This window comes from Oncorhynchus keta, chromosome 17 (assembly GCF_023373465.1).
Source record: "Oncorhynchus keta strain PuntledgeMale-10-30-2019 chromosome 17, Oket_V2, whole genome shotgun sequence".
Lineage (NCBI taxonomy): Eukaryota > Metazoa > Chordata > Actinopteri > Salmoniformes > Salmonidae > Oncorhynchus > Oncorhynchus keta.
The window spans coordinates 56,370,577-56,391,334 of NC_068437.1; the positions used below are offsets into that span (position 1 = coordinate 56,370,577).

Consider the following 20,758-nt stretch of genomic DNA (forward strand, 5'->3'; position numbering starts at 1 on the left):
CTGAGGTGTCGTGTCGTGTCCTGAGCTGAGGTGTCGTGTCGTGTCCTGAGGTGTCGTGTCGTGTCCTGAGCTGAGGTGTCGTGTCTTGAGCTGAGCTGAGGTGTCGTGTCTTGAGCTGAGCTGAGGTGTCGTGTCTTGAGCTGAGGTGTCGTGTCGTGTCCTGAGCTGAGGTGTCGTGTGTCGTGAGCTGAGGTGTCGTGTCGTGAGCTGAGGTGTCGTGTCGTGAGCTGAGGTGTCGTGTCGTGAGCTGAGGTGTCGTGTCGTGAGCTGAGGTGTCGTGTCCTGAGCTGAGGTGTGAGGTGTCGTGTCGTGAGCTGAGGTGTGTCGTGTGAGGTCGTGTCCTGAGCTGAGGTGTCGTGTCGTGTCCTGAGCTGTGTCGTGTCGTGTCCTGAGGTGTCGTGTCGTGTCCTGAGGTGTCGTGTCCTGAGCTGAGGTGTCGTGTCGTGTCCTGAGCTGTCGTGTCGTGTCCTGTCCTGAGGTGTCGTGTCGTGTCCTGTCCTGAGGTGTCGTGTCGTGTCCTGAGGTGTCGTGTCGTGTCCTGAGGTGTCCTGTCGTGTCGTGTCCTGAGCTGAGGTGTCGTGTCGTGTCCTGAGCTGTGTCGTGTCCCTGAGCTGAGTGTCGTGTCCTGAGGTGTCGTGTCCTGAGCTGTCGTGTCCTGAGGTGTCGTGTCCTGAGCTGTGTCGTGTCCCTGAGCTGAGGTGTCGTGTCGTGTCCTGAGGTGTCGTGTCCTGTCCTGGTGTCGTGTCCTGAGGTGTCGTGTCGTGTCCTGAGGTGTCGTGTCGTGTCCTGAGGTGTCGTGTCGTGTCGTGTCCTGAGCTGAGGTGTCGTGTCGTGTCGTGAGCTGAGGTGTCGTGTCGTGTCCTGTGTCGTGTCGTGTCCTGAGCTGAGGTGTCGTGTCGTGTCGTGTCTGAGCTGAGGTGTCGTGTCGTGTCGTGTCGTGTCCTGAGCTGAGGTGTCGTGTCGTGTCGTGTCGTGTCCTGAGCTGAGGTGTCGTGTCGTGTCGTGTCGTGTCCTGAGCTGAGGTGTCGTGTCGTGTCGTGTCCTGAGCTGAGGTGTCGTGTCGTGTCGTGTCCTGAGCTGAGGTGTCGTCGTGTCCTGAGCTGAGGTGTCGTGTGTCGTGTCGTGTCCTGAGCTGAGGTGTCGTGTCGTGTCGTGTCCTGAGCTGAGGTGTCGTGTCGTGTCGTGTCCTGAGCTGAGGTGTCGTGTCGTGTCGTGTCCTGAGCTGAGGTGTCGTGTGTCGTGTCCTGTCCTGAGCTGAGGTGTCGTGTCGTGTCCTGAGCTGAGGTGTCGTGTCGTGTCCTGAGCTGAGGTGTCGTGTCGTGTCCTGAGCTGAGGTGTCGTGTCGTGTCCTGAGCTGAGGTGTCGTGTCGTGTCCTGAGCTGAGGTGTCGTGTCGTGTCCTGAGCTGAGGTGTCGTGTCGTGTCCTGAGCTGAGGTGTCGTGTCGTGTCCTGAGCTGAGGTGTCGTGTGTCCTGAGCTGAGTGTCGTGTCCTGAGCTGAGGTGTCGTGTCGTGTCGTGTCGTGAGCTGAGGTGTCGTGTCGTGTCGTGTCCTGAGCTGAGGTGTCGTGTCGTGTCGTGTCCTGAGCTGAGGTGTCGTGTCGTGTCGTCCTGAGCTGAGGTGTCGTGTCGTGTCGTGTCCTGAGCTGAGGTGTCGTGTCGTGTGTTTCCTGAGCTGAGGTGTCGTGTCGTGAGCTGAGTGTCGTGTGTCTGAGCTGAGGTGTCGTGTCGTGTCGTGTCCTGAGCTGAGGTGTCGTGTCGTGTCGTGAGCTGAGGTGTCGTGTCGTGTCCTGAGCTGAGGTGTCGTGTCGTGTCCTGAGCTGAGGTGTCGTGTCGTGTCGTGTCCTGAGCTGAGGTGTCGTGTCGTGTCGTGTCCTGAGCTGAGGTGTCGTGTGTCGTGTCCTGAGCTGAGGTGTCGTGTCGTGTCCTGAGCTGAGGTGTCGTGTCGTGTCCTGAGCTGAGGTGTCGTGTCGTGTCGTGTCCTGAGCTGAGGTGTCGTGTCGTGTCCCTGAGCTGAGCTGAGGTGTCGTGTCGTGTCGTGTCCTGAGCTGAGGTGTCGTGTCGTGTCGTGTCCTGAGCTGAGGTGTCGTGTCCTGAGCTGAGTGTCGTGTCCTGAGCTGAGGTGTCGTGTGTCGTGTCGTGTCCTGAGCTGAGGTGTCGTGTCGTGTCCTGAGCTGAGGTGTCGTGTCGTGTCCTGAGCTGAGGTGTCGTGTCCCTGAGCTGAGGTGTCGTGTCGTGTCCTGAGCTGTCGTGTCGTGTCCTGAGCTGTCGTGTCCTGAGCTGAGGTGTCGTGTCCTGAGCTGTCGTGTCGTGTCCTGAGGTGTCGTGTCTGAGGTGTCGTGAGCCTGAGCTGTCGTGTCCTGAGCTGTCGTGTCGTGTCGTGTCCTGAGGTGTCGTGTCGTGTCCTGAGCTGAGGTGTCGTGTCCCTGAGGTGTCGTGTCGTGTCCTGAGGTGTCGTGTCGTGTCCTGAGGTGTCGTGTCGTGTCCTGAGGTGTCGTGTCGTGTCCTGAGGTGTCGTGTCGTGTCCTGAGCTGAGGTGTCGTGTCGTGTCGTGTCCTGAGGTGTCGTGTCGTGTCCTGAGGTGTCGTGTCGTGTCCTGAGCTGAGTGTCGTCGTGTCCTGAGCTGAGGTGTCGTGTCGTGTCCTGAGCTGAGGTGTCGTGTCGTGTCCTGAGCTGAGGTGTCGTGTCGTGTCCTGAGCTGAGGTGTCGTGTCGTGTCCTGAGCTGAGGTGTCGTGTCGTGTCCTGAGCTGAGGTGTCGTGTGAGGTGTCGTGTCGTGTCCTGAGCTGAGGTGTCGTGTCGTGTCCTGAGCTGAGGTGTCGTGGTGTCGTGTCCTGAGCTGAGGTGTCGTGTCGTGTCGTGTCCTGAGCTGAGGTGTCGTGTCGTGTCGTGTCCTGAGCTGAGGTGTCGTGTCGTGTCGTGTCCTGAGCTGAGGTGTCGTGTCGTGTCGTGTCCTGAGCTGAGGTGTCCTGAGCTGAGGTGTCGTGTCGTGTCGTGTCCTGAGCTGAGGTGTCGTCGTCGTGTCGTGTCCTGAGCTGAGGTGTCGTCGTGTCGTGTCCTGAGCTGAGGTGTCGTGTCGTGTCGTGTCCTGAGGTGTCGTCGTGTCGTGTCGTGTCCTGAGCTGAGGTGTCGTCGTGTCGTGTCGTGTCCTGAGCTGAGGTGTCGTCGTGTCGTGTCGTGTCCTGAGCTGAGGTGTCGTCGTGTCATTTTACATTTTACATTTAAGTCATTTAGCAGACGCTCTTATCCAGAGCGACTTACAAATTGGTGCATACACCTTATGACATCCAGTGGAACAGCCACTTGCATCTAAATCTTTTTTTTGGGGGGGTGAGAAGGATTACTGACCCTGACTTACCCTATCCTAGGTATTCCTTGAAGAGGTGGGGTTTCAGGTGTCTCCGGAAGGTGGTGATTGACTCCGCTGTCCTGGCGTCGTGAGGGAGTTTGTTCCACCATTGGGGGCCAGAGCAGCGAACAGTTTTGACTGGGCTGAGCTGAACTGTACTTCCTCAGTGGTAGGGAGGCGAGCAGGCCAGAGGTGGATGAACGCAGTGCCCTTGTTTGGGTGTAGGGCCTGATCAGAGCCTGGAGGTACTGAGGTGCCGTTCCCCTCACAGCTCCGTAGGCGTGCACCATGGTCTTGTAGCGGATGCTGAGCTTCAACTGGAAGCCAGTGGAGAGAGCGGAGGAGCTGGGGGTGACGTGAGAGAACTTGGGAAGGTTGAACACCAGACGGGCTGCGGCGTTCTGGATGAGTTGTAGGGGTTTAATGGCACAGGCTGGGAGCCCAGCCAACAGCGAGTTGCAGTAATCAAGACTGGGAGATGACAAGTGCCTGGATTAGGACCTGCGCCGCTTCCTGTGCTGAGGCAGGGTCGTACTCTGCGGATGTTGTAGAGCATGAACCTACAGGAACTGGGACACCGCCTTGATGTTAGTTGAGAACGTCAGGGTGTTGTCCAGGATCACGCCTGAAGGTTCTTAGCGCTCTGGGAGGAGGACACAATGGAGTTGTCAACCGTGATGGCGAGATCATGGAACGGGCAGTCCTTCCCCGGGAGGAAGAGGAGCTCCGTCTTGCTGAGGTTCAGCTTGAGGTGGTGATCCGTCATCCACACTGATATGTCTGCCAGACATGCAGAGATGCGATGTCGCCACCTGGTCATCAGAAGGGGAAAGGAGAAGATTAATTGTGTGTCGTCTGCATAGCAATGATAGGAGAGACCATGTGAGGTTATGACAGAGCCAAGTGACTTGGTGTATAGCGAGAATAAGAGAGGGCCTAGAACAGAGCCCTGGGGGACACCAGTGGTGAGAGCTGGTGAGGAGACAGATTCTCGCCACGCCACCTGGTAGGAGCGACCTGTCAGGTAGGACGCAATCTGAAGCGTGGGCCGCGCCGGAGATGCCCAACTCGGAGAGGGTGGAGAGGAGGATCTGATGGTTCACAGTATCGAAGGCAGCCGATAGGTCTAGAAGGATGAGAGCAGAGGAGAGAGAGTTAGCTTTAGCAGTGCGGAGCGCCTCCGTGATACAGAGAAGAGCAGTCTCAGTTGAATGACTAGTCTTGAAACCTGACTGATTTGGATCAAGAAGGTCATTCTGAGAGAGATAGCGGTAGAGCTGGCCAAGGACGGCACGCTGAAGAGTTTTGGAGAGAAAAGAGAGAAGGGATACTGGTCTGTAGTTGTTGACATCGGAGGGATCGAGTGTAGGTTTTTTCAGAAGGGGTGCAACTCTCGCTCTCTTGAAGCTGGAGGGTGTCGTGCCAGCGGTCAGGGATGAGTTGATGAGCGAGGTGAGGTAAGGGAGAAGGTCTCCGGAAATGGTCTGGAGAAGAGAGGAGGGGATAGGGTCAAGCGGGCAGGTTGTTGGGCGGCTGGCCGTCACAAGACAAATCGTGATTTCATCTGGAGAGAGGGGAGAAAGAGGTCAGAGCTGAAGTGGGGCAGTGTGAGCAGAACCAGCGGTGTCGTTTGACTTAGCAACTGAGGATCGGATGTCGTCGAGCTTCTTTTCAAAATGGTTGAGCTGAAGTCATCTGCAGAGAGGGAGGAGGGGGTCGGATTCAGGAGGGAGGAGAAGGTGGCAAAGAGCTTCCTAGGGTTAGAGGCAGATGCTTGGAATTTAGAATGGTAGAAAGTGGCTTTAGCAGCAGAGACAGAGGAGGAAAATGTAGAGAGGAGGGAGTGAAAGGATGCCAGGTCCTGAGGAGGCGTCGTTTTCCTCCATTTCCGCTCGGCTGCCTGAGCTGTTCTGTGAGCTCGCAAGGAGTCGTCGAGCCACGGAGCGGGAGGGAGGACCGAGCTGAGGTGTCGCCTGGAGGATAGGGGACATAGGGAGTCAAAGGATGCAGTAAGGGAGGAGAGGAGGGTTGAGGAGGCAGAATCAGGAGATAGGTTGGAGAAAGTTTGAGCAGAGGGAAGAGATGATAGGATGGAAGAGCTGAGAGTGCGGGGGAGAGAGAGCGAAGGTTGGGACGGCGCTGATACCATCCGAGTAGGGGCAGTGTGGGAAGTGTTGGATGAGAGCTGAGGGAAAAGGATACAAGGTAGTGGTCGGAGACTTGGAGGGGAGTTGCAATGAGGTTAGTGGAAGAACAGCATCTAGTAAAGATGAGGTCAAGCGTATTGCCTGCCTTGTGAGTAGGGGGTCCTGGTGAGAGGGTGAGGTCAAAAGGAGAGGTGTGGAAAGAAGGAGGCAGAGAGGAATGAGTCAAAGGTAGACGTGGGGAGGTTAAAGTCGCCCAGAACTGAGAGTGTCCGTCCTCAGGAAAGGAGCTTATCAAGGCATCAAGCTCATTGATGAACTCTCCGAGGGAACCTGGAGGGCGATAAATGATAAGGATGTTAAGCTGAAAGGGCTGGTAACTGTGACAGCATGGAGCTGAAAGGAGGCGATAGACAGATGGGTAAGGGAGAAAGAGAGAAAGACCACTTGGGAGAGCTGAGGATCCCGGTGCCACCACCCCGCTGACCAGAAGCTCTCTGGGTGTGCGAGAACACGTGGGCGGACGAGTGAGAGCAGTAGGAGTAGCAGTGTTATCTGTGGTGATCCATGTTTCCGTCAGCTGAAGTGTCAAGGGACTGGAGGGAGGCATAGGCTGAGATGAACTCTGCCTTGTTGGCCTGAGCTGATCGGCAGTTCCAGAGCTGACCGGAGACCTGGAACTCCCGTGGGTGTCGTCGCGCTGGGACCAGCTGATTAGGTGTGGTCGTGTCGCGGTGTGGAGCGTTTGTATGGTCTGTGCAGAGAGGAGAGAACAGGGATAGACAGACACATAGTTGACAGGCTACAGAAAAGGCTACGCTAATGCAAGGAGATTGGAATGACAAGTGGACTACACGTCTCGAATGTTCAGAAAGTTAAGCTTGTCGTGTCGTGCAAGAGTCTTATTGACTAAAATGATTAAAATGATACAGTACTGCTAAAGTGGCTGAGCTGGCAGTGTGCGTTGTTGACACTACACTAATCAAGTCGTTCCGTGAGCTGTAATAGTTTCTACAGTGCTGCTAATCGGGGGCTAGCTGGCTAGCTGCAGTGTTGTTTACGTTACGTTGCGTTAAAGAACGACAATAGCTGGCTAGCTAACCTAGGAAATCGCTCTAGACTACACAATTATCTTTGAAACAAAGACGAGCTGATGTAGCTAGCTACGATCAAACAAATCAAACCGTTGTACTGTAATGAAATGAAATGAAAATGTGATACTAACTGTGGAGCGAAGGAATCGACCTGAGGTTGTTGTTGGCTGAGCTGAAGTGTCTGTTAGCTGTTGGCTAGCTAGCAGAGTCTCCTACGTTAAGGACGACAAATAGCTGGCTAGCGAACCTCAGTGAATTAAGATAATCACTCCTGAGGCTACACACACTAAACTGACAATTATCTTGGAAACAAAGACAGCTATGTAGCTAGCTAACACTAGACTAATCAAGTCGTACAGTTGAGTGAATAGCACTACAGTGATGCTAATCTGTGTGCGTGAGCTGAGCGTCTTGCTAGCTCCTGGGCGAATAGCAGTGAAGGCTACGTTAGGGTCGTGACGAAATCGATAATTATGCAATTATCTCTGATACAAGGACGGCTATGTAGCTAGCTGAAGAATTGCTAAGATTAGACAAATCAACCGTTGTACTATAATGAAATGTAATGAAAAAGCAACCTGCAGAGCGTGCGAATGTCGAGCCGTCGTGGAACCGTGACTGCGTGTGTCGTGTCGTGTCCTGAGCTGAGGTGTCGTGTCGTGTCCTGAGCTGAGGTGTCGTGTCGTGTCCTGAGCTGAGGTGTCGTGTCGTGTCCTGAGCTGAGGTGTCGTGTCGTGTCCTGAGCTGAGGTGTCGTGTCGTGTCCTGAGCTGAGGTGTCGTGTCGTGTCCTGAGCTGAGGTGTCGTGTCGTGTCGTGTCCTGAGCTGAGGTGTCGTGTCGTGTCGTGTCCTGAGCTGAGTGTCGTGTCGTGTCGTGTCCTGAGCTGAGGTGTGTCGTGTCGTGTCCTGAGCTGAGTGTGTCGTGTCGTGTCCTGAGCTGAGGTGTGTGTCGTGAGGTGTGTCCTGAGCTGAGGTGTCGTGTCGTGTCCTGAGCTGAGTGTGTCGTGTCGTGTCCTGAGCTGAGGTGTCGTGTCGTGTCCTGAGCTGAGGTGTCGTGTCGTGTCCTGAGCTGAGGTGTCGTGTCCTGAGCTGAGGTGTCGTGTCCTGAGCTGAGGTGTCGTGTCGTGTCCTGAGCTGAGGTGTCGTGTCGTGTCCTGAGCTGAGGTGTCGTGTCGTGTCCTGAGCTGAGGTGTCGTGTCGTGTCCTGAGCTGAGGTGTCGTGTCGTGTCCTGAGCTGAGGTGTCCCTGAGCTGAGGTGTCGTCGTGTCGTGTCCTGAGCTGAGTGTGTGTCGTGTCGTGTCCTGAGCTGAGGTGTCGTGTCGTGAGGTGTCGTGTCCTGAGCTGAGGTGTCGTGTCGTGTCGTGTCCTGAGCTGAGGTGTCGTGTCGTGTCGTGTCCTGAGCTGAGGTGTCGTCGTGTCGTGTCCTGAGCTGAGGTGTCGTGTCGTGTCGTGTCCTGAGCTGAGGTGTCGTGTCGTGTCGTGTCCTGAGCTGAGGTGTCGTGTCCTGAGCTGAAGTGTCGTCGTGTCGTGTCCTGAGCTGAAGTGTCGTGTCGTGTCGTGTCCTGAGCTGAAGTGTCGTGTCGTGTCCTGAGCTGAAGTGTCGTGTCCTGAGCTGAAGTGTCGTGTCGTGTCCTGAGCTGAAGTGTCGTGTCGTGTCCTGAGCTGAAGTGTCGTGTCCTGAGCTGAAGTGTCGTGTCGTGTCCTGAGCTGAAGTGTCGTGTCGTGTCCTGAGCTGAAGTGTCGTGTCGTGTCGTGTCCTGAGCTGAAGTGTCGTGTCGTGTCGTGTCCTGAGCTGAAGTGTCGTGTCGTGTCGTGTCCTGAGCTGAAGTGTCGTGTCGTGTCGTGTCCTGAGCTGAAGTGTCGTGTCGTGTCGTGTCCTGAGCTGAAGTGTCGTGTCGTGTCGTGTCCTGAGCTGAAGTGTCGTGTCGTGTCCTGAGCTGAAGTGTCGTGTCGTGTCCTGAGCTGAGAGTGAGTGTCGTGTCGAGCTGAGGTGTCGTGTCGTGTCCTGAGCTGAGGTGTCGTGTCGTGTCCTGAGCTGAAGTGTCGTGTCGTGTCGTGTCCTGAGCTGAAGTGTCGTGTCGTGTCGTGTCCTGAGCTGAGGTGTCGTGTCGTGTCCTGAGCTGAAGTGTCGTGTCGTGTCGGGTCCTGAGCTGAAGTGTCGTGTCGTGTCGTGTCCTGAGCTGAAGTGTCGTGTCGTGTCCTGAGCTGAGGTGTCGTGTCGTGTCCTGAGCTGAGGTGTCGTGTCGTGTCCTGAGCTGAGCTGTCGTGTCGTGTCCTGAGCTGTCGTGTCGTGTCGTGTCCTGAGCTGACGTGTCGTGTCGTGTCCTGAGCTGTCGTGTCGTGTCGTGTCCTGAGCTGAGTGTGTCGTGTCGTGTCCTGAGCTGAGGTGTCGTGTCGTGTCCTGAGCTGAGGTGTCGTGTCGTGTCCTGAGCTGAGGTGTCGTGTCGTGTCGTGTCCTGAGCTGAAGTGTCGTGTCGTGTCGTGTCCTGAGCTGAGGTGTCGTGTCGTGTCCTGAGCTGAGGTGTCGTGTCGTGTCCTGAGCTGAGGTGTCGTGTCCTGAGCTGTGTCGTGTCCTGAGCTGAGGTGTCGTGTCCTGTGTCGTGTCCTGAGCTGAGGTGTCGTGTGTCCTGAGCTGAGGTGTCGTGTCGTGTCCTGAGCTGAGGTGTCGTGTCGTGTCCTGAGCTGAGGTGTCGTGTGTCGTGTCCTGAGCTGAGTGTCCTGTCGTGTCGTGTCGTGTCCTGAGCTGAGGTGTCGTGTCCTGAGCTGTGTCGTGTCCTGAGCTGAGGTGTCGTGTCGTGTCCTGAGCTGAGGTGTCGTGTGTGTCCTGAGCTGAGGTGTGTGTCGTGTCGTGTCCTGAGCTGAAGTGTCGTGTCGTGTCCTGAGCTGAAGTGTCGTGTGGTGTCGTGTCCTGAGCTGAAGTGTCGTGTCGTGTCGTGTCCTGAGCTGAGCTGTCGTGTCGTGTCCTGAGCTGAGCTGAGGTGTCGTGTCCTGAGCTGAGCTGTGGTGTCGTGTCCTGAGCTGCGGTGTCGTGTCGTGTCCTGAGCTGAGTTGACGTGTCGTGTCCTGAGCTGAGGTGTCGTGTCGTGTCCTGAGCTGAGCTGTCGTGTCGTGTCCTGAGCTGAGGTGACGTGTCGTGTCCTGAGCTGAGGTGTCGTGTCGTGTCCTGAGCTGAGGTGTCGTGTCCTGAGCTGAGGTGTCGTGTCCTGAGCTGAGGTGTCGTGTCCTGAGCGTGTCGTGTCCTGAGCTGAGCTGAGTGTGTGTCGTGTCCTGAGCTGAGGTGTCGTGTCCTGAGCTGAGGTGTCGTGTCGTGTCCTGAGCTGAGGTGTCGTGTCCTGAGCTGAGGTGTCGTGTCCTGAGCTGAGGTGTCGTGTCCTGAGCTGAGGTGTCGTGTCCTGAGCTGAGGTGTCGTGTCCTGAGCTGAGGTGTGTCGTGTCCTGAGCTGAGGTGTCGTGTCCTGAGCTGAGGTGTCGTGTCGTGTCCTGAGCTGAGGTGTCGTGTCGTGTCCTGAGCTGAGGTGTCGTGTCGTGTCCTGAGCTGAGGTGTGTCGTGTCGTGTCCTGAGCTGAGGTGTCGTGTCGTGTCCTGAGCTGAGCTGTCGTGTCGTGTCCTGAGCTGTGTCGTGTCGTGTCCTGAGCTGAGGTGTCGTGTCGTGTCCTGAGCTGAGGTGTCGTGTCCTGAGCTGAGGTGTCGTGTCCTGAGCTGAGGTGTCGTGTCCTGAGCTGAGGTGTCGTGTCCTGAGCTGAGGTGTCGTGTCGTGTCCTGAGCTGAGGTGTCGTGTCCTGAGCTGAGCTGAGCTGTCGTGTCGTGTCGTGTCCTGAGCTGAGGTGTCGTGTCGTGTCCTGAGCTGAGGTGTCGTGTCCTGAGCTGAGGTGTCGTGTCGTGTCCTGAGCTGAGGTGTCGTGTCGTGTCCTGAGCTGAGGTGTCGTGTCGTGTCCTGAGCTGAGGTGTCGTGTCGTGTCCTGAGCTGAGGTGTCGTGTCGTGTCGTGTCCTGAGCTGAGGTGTCGTGTCGTGTCGTGTCCTGAGCTGAGGTGTCGTGTCGTGTGTCCTGAGGTGTCGTGTCGTGTCGTGTCCTGAGCTGAGTGTCGTGTCGTGTCCTGAGCTGAGTGTCGTGTCGTGTCCTGAGCTGAGGTGTCGTGTCGTGTCCTGAGCTGAGGTGTCGTGTCGTGTCCTGAGCTGAGGTGTCGTGTCGTGTCCTGAGCTGAGGTGTCGTGTCGTGTCCTGAGCTGAGGTGTCGTGTCCTGAGCTGAGGTGTCGTGTCGTGTCGTGAGCTGAGGTGTCGTGTCGTGTCGTGTCCTGAGCTGAGGTGTCGTGTCGTGTCCTGAGCTGAGGTGTCGTGTCGTGTCCTGAGCTGAGGTGTCGTGTCGTGTCGTGTCCTGAGCTGAGGTGTCGTGTCGTGTCCTGAGGTGTCGTGTCCTGAGCTGAGGTGTCGTGTCGTGTCCTGAGCTGAGGTGTCGTGTCGTGTCGTGTGCTGAGGTGTCGTGTCGTGTCGTGTGCTGAGTGTGTGTCGTGTCGTGTCGTGAGCTGAGGTGTCGTGTCGTGTCGTGTGCTGAGGTGTCGTGTCGTGTCCTGAGCTGAGGTGTCGTGTCGTGTCGTGTCGTGAGCTGAGTCGTGTCGTGTCGTGTCGTGTCGTGTCCTGAGCTGAGGTGTCGTGTCGTGTCGTGTCCTGAGCTGAAGTGTCGTGTCGTGTCCTGAGCTGAAGTGTCGTGTCGTGTCGTGTCCTGAGCTGAAGTGTCGTGTCGTGTCGTGTCCTGAGCTGAAGTGTCGTGTCGTGTCGTGTCCTGAGCTGAAGTGTCGTGTCGTGTCCTGAGCTGACGTGTCGTGTCGTGTCGTGTCCTGAGCTGAGGTGTCGTGTCGTGTCCTGAGCTGAGTGTGTCGTGTCGTGTCCTGAGCTGAGTGTGTGTCGTGTCGTGTCCTGAGCTGAGGTGTCGTGTCGTGTCCTGAGCTGAGGTGTCGTGTCGTGTCCTGAGCTGAGCTGTCGTGTCGTGTCCTGAGCTGAGGTGTCGTGTCGTGTCCTGAGCTGAGGTGTCGTGTCGTGTCCTGAGCTGAGGTGTCGTGTCGTGTCCTGAGCTGAGGTGTCGTGTCGTGTCCTGAGCTGAGGTGTCGTGTCCTGAGCTGAGGTGTCGTGTCGTGTCCTGAGCTGAAGTGTCGTGTCGTGTCCTGAGCTGAAGTGTCGTGTCGTGTCCTGAGCTGACGTGTCGTGTCCTGAGCTGAGGTGTCGTCGTGTCGTGTCCTGAGCTGAGGTGTCGTGTCGTGTCGTGTCCTGAGCTGAGGTGTCGTCGTGTCGTGTCCTGAGCTGAGGTGTCGTCGTGTCGTGTCCTGAGCTGAGGTGTCGTGTCGTGTCGTGTCCTGAGCTGAGGTGTCGTGTCGTGTCCTGAGCTGAGGTGTCGTGTGTCGTGTCCTGAGCTGAGGTGTCGTCGTGTCGTGTCCTGAGCTGAAGTGTCGTCGTGTCGTGTCCTGAGCTGAAGTGTCGTGTCGTGTCGTGTCCTGAGCTGAAGTGTCGTGTCGTCGTGTCGTGTCCTGAGCTGAAGTGTCGTGTCGTGTCCTGAGCTGAAGTGTCGTGTCGTGTCGTGTCCTGAGCTGAAGTGTCGTGTCGTGTCGTGTCCTGAGCTGAAGTGTGTGTCGTGTCGTGTCCTGAGCTGAAGTGTCGTGTCGTGTCCTGAGCTGAAGTGTCGTGTCGTGTCCTGAGCTGAAGTGTCGTGTCGTGTCCTGAGCTGAAGTGTCGTCGTGTCGTGTCGTGTCCTGAGCTGAAGTGTCGTGTCGTGTCGTGTCCTGAGCTGAGTGTCGTGTCGTGTCGTGTCCTGAGCTGAAGTGTCGTGTCGTGAAGTGTCGTGTCGTGTGTCCTGAGCTGAAGTGTCGTGTCGTGTCCTGAGCTGAAGTGTCGTGTCGTGTCGTGTCCTGAGCTGAAGTGTCGTGTCGTGTGTCGTGTCCTGAGCTGAAGTGTCGTGTCGTGTCGTGTCCTGAGCTGAAGTGTCGTGTCGTGTCGTGTCCTGAGCTGAAGTGTCGTGTCGTGTCCTGAGCTGAAGTGTCGTGTCGTGTCCTGAGCTGAGGTGTCGTGTCGTGTCCTGAGCTGAGGTGTCGTGTCGTGTCCTGAGCTGAGGTGTCGTGTCGTGTCCTGAGCTGAGGTGTCGTGTCGTGTCCTGAGCTGAGGTGTCGTGTCGTGTCCTGAGCTGAGGTGTCGTGTCGTGTGTCCTGAGCTGAGGTGTCGTGTCGTGTCGTGTCCTGAGCTGAAGTGTCGTGTCGTGTCGTGTCCTGAGCTGAGGTGTCGTGTCGTGTCCTGAGCTGAGGTGTCGTGTCGTGTCCTGAGCTGAGGTGTCGTGTCCTGAGCTGAGCTGTCGTGTCGTGTCGTGTCCTGAGCTGAGGTGTCGTGTCGTGTCGTGTCCTGAGCTGAGGTGTCGTGTCGTGTCCTGAGCTGAGGTGTCGTGTCGTGTCGTGTCCTGAGCTGAGTGTCGTGTCGTGTCGTGTCCTGAGCTGAGGTGTCGTGTCGTGTCGTGTCCTGAGCTGAGGTGTCGTGTCGTGTCGTGTCCTGAGCTGTGTCGTGTCCTGAGCTGAGTGTCGTGTCGTGTCGTGTCCTGAGCTGAGGTGTCGTGTCGTGTCCTGAGCTGAGGTGTCGTGTCGTGTCCTGAGCTGAGGTGTCGTGTCGTGAGCTGAGGTGTCGTGTCCTGAGCTGAGGTGTCGTGTCCTGAGCTGAGGTGTCGTGTCCTGAGCTGAGGTGTCGTGTCCTGAGCTGAGGTGTCGTGTCCTGAGCTGAGGTGTCGTGTCCTGAGCTGAGGTGTCGTGTCCTGAGCTGAGGTGTCGTGTCCTGAGCTGAGGTGTCGTGTCCTGAGCTGAGGTGTCGTGTCCTGAGCTGAGGTGTCGTGTCGTGTCCTGAGCTGAGGTGTCGTGTCGTGTCCTGAGCTGAGGTGTCGTGTCGTGTCCTGAGCTGAGGTGTCGTGTCCTGAGCTGAGGTGTCGTGTCGTGTCCTGAGCTGAGGTGTCGTGTCGTGTCCTGAGCTGAGGTGTCGTGTCGTGTCCTGAGCTGAGGTGTCGTGTCGTGTGAGCTGAGGTGTCGTGTCCTGAGCTGAGGTGTCGTGTCGTGTCCTGAGCTGAGGTGTCGTGTCGTGTCCTGAGCTGAGGTGTCGTGTCGTGTCCTGAGCTGAGGTGTCGTGTCGTGTCCTGAGCTGAGGTGTCGTGTCGTGTCCTGAGCTGAGGTGTCGTGTCGTGTCCTGAGCTGAGGTGTCGTGTCGTGTCGTGTCCTGAGCTGAGGTGTCGTGTCCTGAGCTGAGGTGTCGTGTCCTGAGCTGAGGTGTCGTGTCGTGTCCTGAGGTGTCGTGTCGTGTCCTGAGCTGAGGTGTGTCGTGTCGTGTCCTGAGCTGAGGTGTCGTGTCGTGTCGTGTCCTGAGCTGAGGTGTCGTGTCGTGTCGTGTCCTGAGCTGAGGTGTCGTGTCGTGTCGTGTCCTGAGCTGAGGTGTCGTGTCGTGTCCTGAGCTGAGGTGTCGTGTCGTGTCCTGAGCTGAGGTGTCGTGTCGTGTCCTGAGCTGAGGTGTCGTGTCGTGTCGTGTCCTGAGCTGAGGTGTCGTGTCGTGTCCTGAGCTGAGGTGTCGTGTCGTGTCGTGTCCTGAGCTGAGGTGTCGTGTCGTGTCGTGTCCTGAGCTGAGGTGTCGTGTCGTGTCGTGTCTGAGCTGAGGTGTCGTGTCGTGTCCTGAGCTGAGGTGTCGTGTCGTGTCCTGAGCTGAGGTGTCGTGTCGTGTCCTGAGCTGAAGTGTCGTGTCGTGTCCTGAGCTGTCGTGTCGTGTCCTGAGGTGTCGTGTCCTGAGCTGAGGTGTCGTGTCGTGTCGTGTCCTGAGCTGAGGTGTCGTGTCCTGAGCTGAGGTGTCGTGTCGTGTCCTGAGCTGAGGTGTCGTGTCGTGAGGTGTCGTGTCGTGAGCTGAGGTGTCGTGTCGTGTCCTGAGCTGAGGTGTCGTGTCGTGTCCTGAGCTGAAGTGTCGTGTCGTGTCCTGAGCTGAAGTGTCGTGTCGTGTCGTGTCCTGAGCTGAAGTGTCGTGTCGTGTCGTGTCCTGAGCTGAAGTGTCGTGTCGTGTCGTGTCCTGAGCTGAGGTGTCGTGTCGTGTCGTGTCCTGAGCTGAAGTGTCGTGTCGTGTCGTGTCCTGAGCTGAAGTGTCGTGTCGTGTCGTGTCCTGAGCTGAAGTGTCGTGTCCTGAGCTGAAGTGTCGTGTCCTGAGCTGAGGTGTCGTGTCGAGCTGAGGTGTCGTGTCCTGAGCTGAGGTGTGTCGTGTCGTGTCCTGAGCTGAGGTGTCGTGTCGTGTCCTGAGCTGAGGTGTTGTCGTGTCCCTGAGCTGAGGTGTTGTGTTGTGTCCTGAGCTGAGGTGTCGTGTTGTGTCCTGAGCTGAGGTGTTGTGTTGTGTCCTGAGCTGAGGTGTCGTGTGTCCTGAGCTGAGGTGTTGTGTCCTGTGTCCTGAGCTGAGTGTCGTGTCCTGAGCTGAGCTGTGTCGTGTCCTGAGCTGAGGTGTGTGTGTCCTGAGCTGAGGTGTCGTGTCGTGTGTCCCTGAGCTGAGGTGTCGTGTCGTGTCCTGAGCTGAGGTGTCGTGTCCTGAGCTGAGGTGTCGTGTCCTGTGAGGTGTCGTGTCCTGAGCTGAGGTGTCGTGTCCTGTGAGGTGTCGTGTCCTGAGCTGAGGTGTCGTGTCGTGTCCTGAGCTGAGGTGTCGTGTCGTGTCCTGAGCTGAGGTGTCGTGTCGTGTCCTGAGCTGAGGTGTCGTGTCGTGTCGTGTCCTGAGCTGAGGTGTGTCGTGTCGTGTGTCCTGAGCTGAGGTGTGTCGTGTCCTGAGCTGAGGTGTCGTGTCGTGTCCGTGAGCTGAGGTGTCGTGTCGTGTCCTGAGCTGAGGTGTCGTGTCGTGTCCTGAGCTGAGGTGTCGTGTCGTGTCGTGTCCTGAGCTGAGGTGTCGTGTCGTGTCCTGAGCTGAGGTGTCGTGTCGTGTCCTGAGCTGAGGTGTCGTGTCGTGTCCTGAGCTGAGGTGTCGTGTCGTGTCCTGAGCTGAGTGTGTGTCGTGTCGTGTCCTGAGCTGAGGTGTCGTGTCGTGTCCTGAGCTGAGGTGTCGTGTCGTGTCCTGAGCTGAAGTGTCGTGTCGTGTCCTGAGCTGAGGTGTCGTGTCGTGTCCTGAGCTGAGTGTGTGTCGTGTCGTGTCCTGAGCTGAAGTGTCGTGTCGTGTCGTGTCCTGAGCTGAGTGTGTGTCGTGTCGTGTCCTGAGCTGAGGTGTCGTGTCGTGTGTCGTGTCGTGAGCTGAGGTGTCGTGTCGTGTCCTGAGCTGAAGTGTGTGTCGTGTCCTGAGCTGAAGTGTCGTGTCGTGTCGTGTCCTGAGCTGAAGTGTCGTGTCGTGTCGTGTCCTGAGCTGAAGTGTCGTGTCGTGTCGTGTCCTGAGCTGAAGTGTCGTGTCGTGTCGTGTCCTGAGCTGAAGTGTCGTGTCGTGTGTCGTGTCCTGAGCTGAAGTGTCGTGTCGTGTCGTGTCCTGAGCTGAAGTGTCGTGTCGTGTCCTGAGCTGAAGTGTCGTGTCCTGAGCTGAAGTGTCGTGTCGTGTCGTGCTGAGGTGTCGTGTCGTGTCCTGTGCTGAGGTGTCGTGTCCTGAGCTGAGTGTCGTGTCGTGTGTCGTGTCGTGTCCTGAGCTGAGGTGTGTCGTGTCGTGTCCTGAGCTGAGGTGTTGTCGTGTCCTGAGCTGAGGTGTTGTCGTGTCCTGAGCTGAGGTGTCGTGTCGTGTCCTGAGCTGAGGTGTCGTGTCGTGTCCTGAGCTGAGGTGTGTCGTGTCGTGTCCTGAGCTGAGGTGTCGTGTCGTGTCCTGAGCTGAGGTGTTGTGTCGTGTCCTGAGCTGAGGTGTCGTGTCGTGTTTGTCCTGAGCTGAGGTGTCGTGTCGTGTCCTGAGCTGAGGTGTTGTGTCGTGTCTGAGCTGAGGTGTCGTGTCGTGTCCTGAGCTGAGGTGTTGTGTCGTGTCCTGAGCTGAGGTGTGTGTCGTGTCGTGAGGTGTCGTGTCCTGAGCTGAGGTGTCGTGTCGTGTCCTGAGCTGAGGTGTCGTGTCGTGTCCTGAGCTGAGGTGTCGTGTCGTGTCCTGAGCTGAGGTGTCGTGTCGTGTCCTGAGCTGAGGTGTCGTGTCGTGTCCTGAGCTGAGGTGTCGTGTCGTGTCCTGAGCTGAGGTGTCGTGTCGTGTCCTGAGCTGAGGTGTCGTGTCGTGTCCTGAGCTGAGGTGTCGTGTCGTGTCCTGAGCTGAGGTGTCGTGTCGTGTCCTGAGCTGAGGTGTCGTGTCGTGTCCTGAGCTGAGGTGTCGTGTCGTGTCCTGAGCTGAGGTGTCGTGTCGTGTCCTGAGCTGAGGTGTCGTGTCGTGTCCTGAGCTGAGGTGTCGTGTCCTGTGTGTCGTGTCCTGAGCTGAGGTGTCGTGTCGTGTCGTGTCCTGAGCTGAGGTGTCGTGTCGTGTCCTGAGCTGAGGTGTCGTGTCGTGTCGTGTCCTGAGCTGAGCTGAGGTGTCGTGTCGTGTCCTGAGCTGAGGTGTCGTGTCGTGTCGTGTCCTGAGCTGAGGTGTCGTGTCGTGTCCTGAGCTGAGGTGTCGTGTCGTGTCCCTGAGCTGAGGTGTCGTGTCGTGTCCTGAGCTGAGGTGTCGTGTCGTGTCCTGAGCTGAGGTGTCGTGTCGTGTCGTGTCCTGAGCTGAGGTGTCGTGTCGTGTCCTGAGCTGAGGTGTCGTGTCGTGTCCTGAGCTGAGGTGTCGTGTCGTGTCCTGAGCTGAGGTGTCGTGTCGTGTCCTGAGCTGAGGTGTCGTGTCGTGTCGTGTCCTGAGGTGTCGTGTCGTGTCCTGAGCTGAGGTGTCGTGTGTGTCCTGAGCTGAGGTGTCGTGTCGTGTCCTGAGCTGAGGTGTCGTGTCGTGTCCTGAGCTGAGGTGTCGTGTCGTGTCCTGAGCTGAGTGTCGTGTCGTGTCCTGAGCTGAGGTGTCGTGTCGTGTCCTGAGCTGAGGTGTGTGTCGTGTCCTGAGCTGAGGTGTCGTGTCGTGTCCTGAGCTGAGGTGTCGTGTCGTGTCCTGAGCTGAGGTGTCGTGTCGTGTCCTGAGCTGAGGTGTCGTGTCGTGTCCTGAGCTGAGGTGTCGTGTCGTGTCCTGAGCTGAGGTGTCGTGTCGTGTCCTGAGCTGAGGTGTCGTGTCGTGTCCTGAGCTGAGGTGTCGTGTCGTGTGTCGTGTCCTGAGCTGAGGTGTCGTGTCGTGTCCTGAGCTGAGGTGTCGTGTCGTGTCCTGAGCTGAGGTGTCGTGTCGTGTCCTGAGCTGAGGTGTCGTGTCGTTTCCTGAGCTGAGGTGTTGTGTCGTTTCCTGAGCTGAGGTGTTGTGTCGTTTCCTGAGCTGAGGTGTTGTGTTGTTTCCTGAGCTGAGGTGTTGTGTTGTTTCCTGAGCTGAGGTGTTGTGTTGTTTCCTGAGCTGAGGTGTGTCCTGAGCTGAGGTGTTGTTTCCTGAGCTGAGGTGTTGTTTCCTGAGCTGAGGTGTTGTGTCCTGAGCTGAGGTGTTGTGTCCTGAGCTGAGGTGTTGTGTCCTGAGCTGTTGTGTTGTGTCCTGAGCTGAGGTGTTGTGTCCTGAGCTGAGGTGTTGTGTCCTGAGCTGAGGTGTTGTGTCCTGAGCTGAGGTGTTGTGTCCTGAGCTGAGGTGTTGTGTTGTGTCCTGAGCTGAGGTGTTGTGTTGTGTCCTGAGCTGAGGTGTTGTGTTGTGTCCTGAGCTGAGGTGTCCTGAGCTGAGGTGTTGTGTTGTGTCCTGAGCTGAGGTGTGTGTTGTGTCCTGAGCTGAGGTGTTGTGTCCTGAGCTGAGGTGTTGTGTTGTGTCCTGAGCTGAGGTGTTGTGTCCTGTCCTGAGCTGTTGTGTTGTGTTGTGTCCTGAGCTGAGGTGTTGTGTCCTGAGCTGAGGTGTTGTGTTGTGTCCTGAGCTGAGGTGTTGTGTTGTGTCCTGAGCTGAGGTGTTGTGTCCTGTCCTGAGCTGTTGTGTGTGTTGTGTTGTGTCGTGTCCTGAGGTGTTGTGTTGTGTCCTGAGGTGTCGTGTCGTGTCCTGAGCTGAGGTGTCGTGTCGTGTCCTGAGCTGAGTGTCGTGTCGTGTCCCTGAGCTGAAGTGTCGTGTCGTGTCCTGAGCTGAGGTGTCGTGTCGTGTCTGAGCTGAAGTGTCGTGTCGTGTCCTGAGCTGAGTGTCGTGTCGTGTCGTGTCCTGAGCTGAAGTGTCGTGTCGTGTCGTGTCCTGAGCTGAAGTGTCGTGTCGTGTCGTGTCCTGAGCTGAAGTGTCGTGTCGTGTCCTGAGCTGAAGTGTCGTGTCGTGTCCCTGAGCTGAGTGTGTGTCGTGTCGTGTCCTGAGCTGAAGTGTCGTGTCGTGTCCTGAGCTGAGGTGTCGTGTCCTGTGTCGTGTCCTGAGCTGAAGTGTCGTGTCGTGTCCCTGAGCTGAAGTGTCGTGTCGTGTCCCTGAGCTGAAGTGTCGTGTCGTGTCCTGAGCTGAAGTGTCGTGTCGTGTCCTGAGCTGAAGTGTCGTGTCGTGTCCTGAGCTGAGGTGTCGTGTCGTGTCCTGAGTGTCGTGTCGTGTCGTGTCCTGAGCTGAAGTGTCGTGTCGTGTCGTGTCCTGAGCTGAGTGTCGTGTCGTGTCCTGAGCTGAAGTGTCTGTCGTGTCCTGAGCTGAGGTGTCGTGTCGTGTCCTGAGCTGAAGTGTCGTGTCGTGTCGTGTCCTGAGCTGAGGTGTCGTGTCGTGTCCTGAGCTGACGTGTCGTGTCGTGTCCTGAGCTGAGGTGTCGTGTCGTGTCCTGAGCTGAGGTGTCGTGTCGTGTCCTGAGCTGAGGTGTCGTGTCGTGTCCTGAGCTGAGGTGTCGTGTCGTGTCCTGAGCTGAGTGTCGTGTCGTGTCCTGAGCTGAGGTGTCGTGTCGTGTCCTGAGCTGAGGTGTCGTGTCGTGTCCTGAGCTGAGGTGTCGTGTCGTGTCCTGAGCTGAGGTGTCGTGTCGTGTCCTGAGCTGAGGTGTCGTGTCGTGTCCTGAGCTGAGGTGTCGTGTCGTGTCCTGAGCTGAGGTGTCGTGTCGTGTCCTGAGCTGAGGTGTCGTGTCGTGTCCTGAGCTGAGGTGTCGTGTCCTGAGCTGAGGTGTCGTGTCCTGAGCTGAGGTGTCGTGTCGTGTCCTGAGCTGAGGTGTCGTGTCCTGAGCTGAGGTGTCGTGTCCTGAGCTGAGGTGTCGTGTCGTGTCCTGAGCTGAGGTGTCGTGTCGTGTCCTGAGCTGAGGTGTCGTGTCGTGTCGTGAGCTGAGGTGTCGTGTCGTGTCCTGAGCTGAGGTGTCGTGTGTCGTGTCCTGAGCTGAGTGTGTCGTGTCCTGAGCTGAGTGTGTGTCGTGTCCTGAGCTGAGGTGTCGTGTCGTGTCGTGTCCTGAGCTGAGGTGTCGTGTCGTGTCCTGAGCTGAGGTGTCGTGTCGTGTCCTGAGCTGAGGTGTCGTGTCGTGTCCTGAGCTGAGGTGTCGTGTCGTGTCCTGAGCTGAGGTGTCGTGTCGTGTCCTGAGCTGAGGTGTCGTGTCGTGTCCTGAGCTGAGCTGAGGTGTCGTGTCGTGTCGTGAGCTGAGGTGTCGTGTCTGTGTCCTGAGCTGAGGTGTCGTGTCGTGTCCTGAGCTGAGGTGTCGTGTCGTGTCCTGAGCTGAGGTGTCGTGTCGTGTCCTGAGCTGAGGTGTCGTGTCGTGTCCTGAGCTGAGGTGTCGTGTCGTGTCCTGAGCTGAGGTGTCGTGTCGTGTCCTGAGCTGAGGTGTCGTGTGTGTCCTGAGCTGAGGTGTCGTGTCGTGTCCTGAGCTGAGTGTCGTGTCGTGTCCCTGAGCTGAGGTGTCGTGTCGTGTCCTGAGCTGAGGTGTCGTGTCGTGTGTCCTGAGCTGAGGTGTCGTGTCGTGTCCTGAGCTGAGGTGTCGTGTCGTGTCCTGAGCTGAGGTGTCGTGTCGTGTCCTGAGCTGAGGTGTCGTGTCGTGTCGTGTCCTGAGCTGAGGTGTCGTGTCGTGTCCTGAGCTGAGGTGTCGTGTGTGTGTCCTGAGCTGAGGTGTCGTGTCGTGTCCTGAGCTGAGGTGTCGTGTCGTGTCGTGAGCTGAGGTGTCGTGTCGTGTCTGAGCTGAGGTGTCGTGTCGTGTCCTGAGCTGAGGTGTCGTGTCGTGTCCTGAGCTGAGGTGTCGTGTCGTGTCCTGAGCTGAGGTGTCGTGTCGTG

The 20,758-nt window shown here is 57.5% G+C and overlaps 2 long non-coding RNA genes across 4 annotated transcripts; both read left to right on the forward strand.

Moving 5' to 3' along the window:
- The first annotated feature begins 1,120 nt into the window (after positions 1-1,120).
- Positions 1,121-14,225, forward strand: LOC127908389 (uncharacterized). 3 transcript variants are annotated; one of them, XR_008067077.1, is made up of 3 exons: positions 1,121-1,197; positions 2,841-2,930; positions 13,936-14,225. It is a non-coding gene; the product is annotated as an uncharacterized LOC127908389 (long non-coding RNA). The 3 variants fall into 3 exon arrangements; XR_008067079.1 differs by having other exon boundaries at positions 1,121-1,167; XR_008067078.1 differs by lacking the exon at positions 1,121-1,197 and adding an exon at positions 1,741-1,852.
- A 3,621-nt stretch (positions 14,226-17,846) lies between these two features.
- On the forward strand, positions 17,847-18,521 carry LOC127908397 (uncharacterized). The gene is made up of 3 exons (XR_008067091.1): positions 17,847-17,930; positions 18,018-18,272; positions 18,452-18,521. It is a non-coding gene; the product is annotated as an uncharacterized LOC127908397 (long non-coding RNA).
- Positions 18,522-20,758: the final 2,237 nt, after the last annotated feature.